The sequence below is a fragment of the Fragaria vesca genome, linkage group LG7 (genome assembly GCF_000184155.1).
Source record: "Fragaria vesca subsp. vesca linkage group LG7, FraVesHawaii_1.0, whole genome shotgun sequence".
Classification (NCBI taxonomy): domain Eukaryota; kingdom Viridiplantae; phylum Streptophyta; class Magnoliopsida; order Rosales; family Rosaceae; genus Fragaria; species Fragaria vesca.
Window position 1 is genome coordinate 3,097,032 of NC_020497.1, and position 4,711 is coordinate 3,101,742.

Sequence of the window (4,711 nt, forward strand, 5' to 3'; positions counted from 1 at the left end):
TGCCGCTCCGCACAGACTGCTTTAGGGCTAAACTAAGGAGCAGCAAGAGCAGGCTGAGAGGAGGACGAAATTCCGATTGGGTGCCCAGAGTAATTTTTTGTTTTTACGAGATCAGAGCAACGTTTCTTTGCGTGTGTGCATTTTGTGTACTTATGTTTTGTTTATTTGGATGAAATTGTTTGCATTTAGAGCTTTATCTATATGAAAATATCAATTTGGGGGTGATTACTGGGGTCAGTAACTATTATTTAGGGTTAGTAGCTATTATTAGGGGTCAGTAATCAAGTTATTGGAGGTCAATAATTTGATTATTAGGGTCAGTAACTTGATTATTTTCTAGTATTTCTTCTGTTCTATTACATTAAGCTGAAATAAGTAGATTATTGTGGGTCAGTAACTAATTATTGGGGGTCAGTAACTAATTATTGGGGATCAGTAACTTAGTTACTGGGGGTCAGTAACTGGTTACTGGGGGTCAGTAACTAGTTACTAGGTGTCAGTAAATAGTCAGTAACTGTTTACTGGGTGTCAGTAAATAGTCAGTAACTGGTTACTGGGGGTCAGTAACTAGTTACAGGGGAAATTCCTGTGACCGGAGTCCGGCGGTCGGGGAAATTCTGGTGACCGGAGTCCGGCGGCCGGTGACCAGAGTCCGGTGAGATTCCTGCCAAGTATTCTCTCTTTCATTTTCTCTCTCTCCATGCATGTTTAAGAGGTGAGGGCAAAATAAGTCTTAAAATAATATGGTTTGTTAAGACTTTAGTAAAGATTTGTGCATTTAGGCATAAAAAATGTTACCTGATATTGAAATTGGCTAATAAAAAAGATTGTCATTGGAATAGGAAATAAGGAGTTTAAATTAGTACTAAATGAACATTTTTCCTAATATAAAACAGAGAGCTTACTTCAAATTTTCAAATTTTGTTCTTATTGTAGTAGTATCATTGTTTCTGTGAGTACGTACTACTTCTCAGAATGGCTGGAGAAGACAAGGTTCATGCAGTTGGGATTGACTTGGGAACAACCTACTCGTGTGTAGCAGCATGGCAGGGCGATCACGTAGAGATTATTGTGAATGATCAGGGCAACAGAACCACCCCATCTCTTGTTGCCTTCACTGATACCGAGTGCTTCATCGGAGATGCGGCCTTGAACCAGATCATCAGAAACCCTAACAACTCCATCTTTGGTATGTTCCTCTTCCAACAGCAGTGTTTTGATCAACTATATATATTTCAATCTTTAGTATTGCTGCTTAGAATATGGTAGCCAAATTTTCCATGCTAGATATGTTTAAATAATTTACCGTGTTGAATGAAACTTGCAACTGTATATGATCTGGAATAACTTTGGTTGCAAGGTATAGCTTAAACTGTGCAATTTGATACCAGAGATCAAAAGCTTATGATCTCAAGAAGGAGAAGTATATACTAAACAATACACCTAATCCTGCGAACTCAGACGAAATTTGTGTAGTTTTCCTAAACTATAGTTGTTAGATCGAAATTTATAATTTAGAAAGGGTCAGTTCCCCAACTGGTGCCTGCCTACTCATGAATTCAAGTATTATATTTTCGGATTCTTTATAGTCATCATGAAGGATATATATTATTATGTAAGGCACTTAAATGAACAGTTAAAGATTCCACAGTTCACGCTAATTCCTGAATCCTGAATACCTTAATATAGAGAAAAGATAATAAGCTATGCAACAATTCATTAGTTATTAGTTGATATAAAATGCCTTCTTCAGTTAGCAGTATGTTAACCACAAACCAATTCGCATTGTTGAACGTGTAAGAAAAGTTTCGATAAGATAAATTCTATGTTGTCTTGTTCTTTTCTCTTGTTGGATTGTGTTCTCAATTGGACATTGATTTGCAGATGCAAAGAGGTTGATTGGTAGGAGATTCAGTGATCAGACCGTGCAAAATGATTTGAAACTCTGGCCATTCAAGGTCATTGAAGGTCCAGGTGACAAACCGATGATTGTGGTTACACATAAGGGTCAAGAAAAACAGTTAAATGCTGAAGAAGTCTCATCCATGGTTCTAGGAAAGATGAAGGAGATTGCTGAGGCCTTCCTTGGCTCGACTGTGAAGAATGCAGTTGTCACTGTCCCTGCCTACTTTAATGATGCACAACGGCAAGCTACAAAGAACGCCGGTGCCACTGCTGGCCTTAATGTTATGCGTATCATCAGCGAACCAACTGCTGCAGCCATTGCTTACGGACTTGACAAGAAGGCGGGATTTTCTGGGAAAAGAAATGTGATGATATTTGACTTAGGTGGGGGAACTTTAGATGTGTCACTACTTACCATAGGAGATGGTGTCTTTGAAGTGAAGGCAACAGCTGGAGACACTCATCTAGGAGGCGAAGACTTTGATAACAGGATGGTGGATTTCTGTATCGAAAAGTTCAAGAGCAAGCATGATTTGGACGTGAGTGGAAACTCCAAAGCTCTTAGGAGATTAAGAAATGAATGTGAGAAGGCAAAGAGGAGGCTTTCATTTGCGTTTGCAACTGATATTGAAATCGACTCTTTGGAGCAGGGTATTGATTTCTATACCACTTTCACTCGTGCCAAATTTGAACAGTTGAACATGGATTACTTCAACAAGTGTATGGAGACATGTTTAAGGGATGCCTACATAGACGTGAGCAGTGTCCATGATGTTGTTCTTTCAGGCGGCTCTCCTAGAATTCCCAAAGTGCAGGAACTACTGCAGAAACTGTTCAAGGGAAAGGAATTACGCAAGGGAATTAATCCGGATGAGGCAGTTGCATGTGGTGCGGCTGTTCAAGCTGCTGTCTTGAGTGGGAATGGGAATGGTAAGCTTCAGAACTTTAGTATTTTCTTGGATGTCACCCCTTTGTCACTTGGCGTGCTAGTCGGCAAAAAAACAACATGGAAATTCTGGTTCCAAGAAACACTAGAATTCCTGTCATCAAAAATAAAAGACTCACTACCCTGGTAGACAACCAAACTTCTGTCAGATTTGCCATATATGAGGGTGAGAGTATTAAAGCCACAGAGAATAACTACTTGGGAGAATTTTTTCTGGAAGACGTTCCTCCTGCCCCTAAGGGAGTCCCTCGATTCGACACTTACTTCAGTATTGACGCCAATGGTATCTTAAGTGTCTCTGCTCAGGTCAGATCTACGGGACAGAAGAAAGGAATCACAATCAACACAAGAAAGTAATAGGAGAAGTTTCATCTGACAAAGATAACTTACTTCATAAGCAATTGCCTCGGCACAGGATACTTGTGTTTTTTTTTCTTTTTTTCTTTTTCTCCCTTGGATATGCATGCCAGAATGCCATTTTTCTGAGGCAAGAATGCCCTCTAGTAGGCTACTCCCATTTGTTCTGTAGTACATTATCAATTTATAGTTATGGTGAAGGTGAAGGAAACATACGTACAGTATATAGTCAGTGGATCATCTGAGCTAATTCCTTTCTTGACGCATGGTTCATACCGTTGGTTTGTAGCTTAAATTAATATAAGCCCATCAATTATCTTTTAATAAGCCCATATAATCAACCTGGTCCTATTAGATTAAGGTTTTGTCTATGCACTATAAATATATGTTTTATGTCACCAATTAAGATGAGAGAGACAAAAGAGCCGTAACTTTGCGTTATTGAGAAGTAGCCGCAGTTTAGGGTTCTATAGAAGTTGTTCTTGTATTTGGTGTTTCTCCTCTGTGAGTGTTTTTTGGGGGTGATAGGATTTTTGGGTTTGAGTGTTAAACACCTTGTAATCTCCTTTTGTTATTAGTGGAATCTCCTCGTCGTTTCCGCCCGTGAACATAGCCCTTTGTTTTGGGGTGAACCACGTAAATCTTTGGTCTCCTTAGATTTTCTGTCTATTTATCTTGTATCATATTTTGGTACTTCATGTTTGTTTGACGCTTCCGCACAACAAACTCTTTTGTTTTGCGGTTTGTTTTGCGGAAGCGGCCAACGGGCCCTAAGGGTCCCACATACATGGGTCCAGAAATATCGATATTGTCCCCAGTTTAGCCACCCGGACGAGAAACAATATATGAGGTTTTAATACAAAAGGCCTCGACATTAGTGTGTGTGGTACCATTCCTTATAATCCAAGGATAACTCTTCACGTTTCTGAAGTGGGGTTCCAAAGGGGTCTAATCTAAGCCACACTTTTTTTCAACAATCTCCACCTGGCGTGATTTGAGCCATCTCCAAATCTCACGATCCAAGTCCCAATAGCTCAACCGTGATCACAAGCATCCAATTTCAAATCTTATATGTGATCCCAATCCAAATGGGAGCTCCACCAAATTACAACTCGATTGTATGAGACACCAAGCCCCAAGCGTCACCTGGGCTCTGATACCACTTGTTATGCGGAAACGGCCGACGGGCCCTGAGGGGGGGATATACTGTATTCCTATATATATATATATAGGGAGGATCTAAATAGTACTTCTATTTCCTATATATATATATATACAGTTCTTTATCCAGAGTGAAGCTTCGCTCTGAAATTAAAGTGTGAAGGTCATTTTTTGGCTCACTTTTCGGTCACGTATCCACATCTCCACCATTCAGTTTTTAGAACATAATGTATAGATCACTTATGCCATGTTTCATCCAATTTGATAATCATTAAGGTGTCGAATTGTGTGAAATGCAAGAACAGACAAAAATCTGTCCAACTAAAACTGTTTGTGTAAATC

General features: G+C 39.6%; 1 pseudogene; it reads left to right on the forward strand.

Moving 5' to 3' along the window:
* The first annotated feature begins 975 nt into the window (after positions 1 to 975).
* On the forward strand, positions 976 to 3,208 carry LOC101312006 (annotated as a pseudogene).
* Positions 3,209 to 4,711: the final 1,503 nt, after the last annotated feature.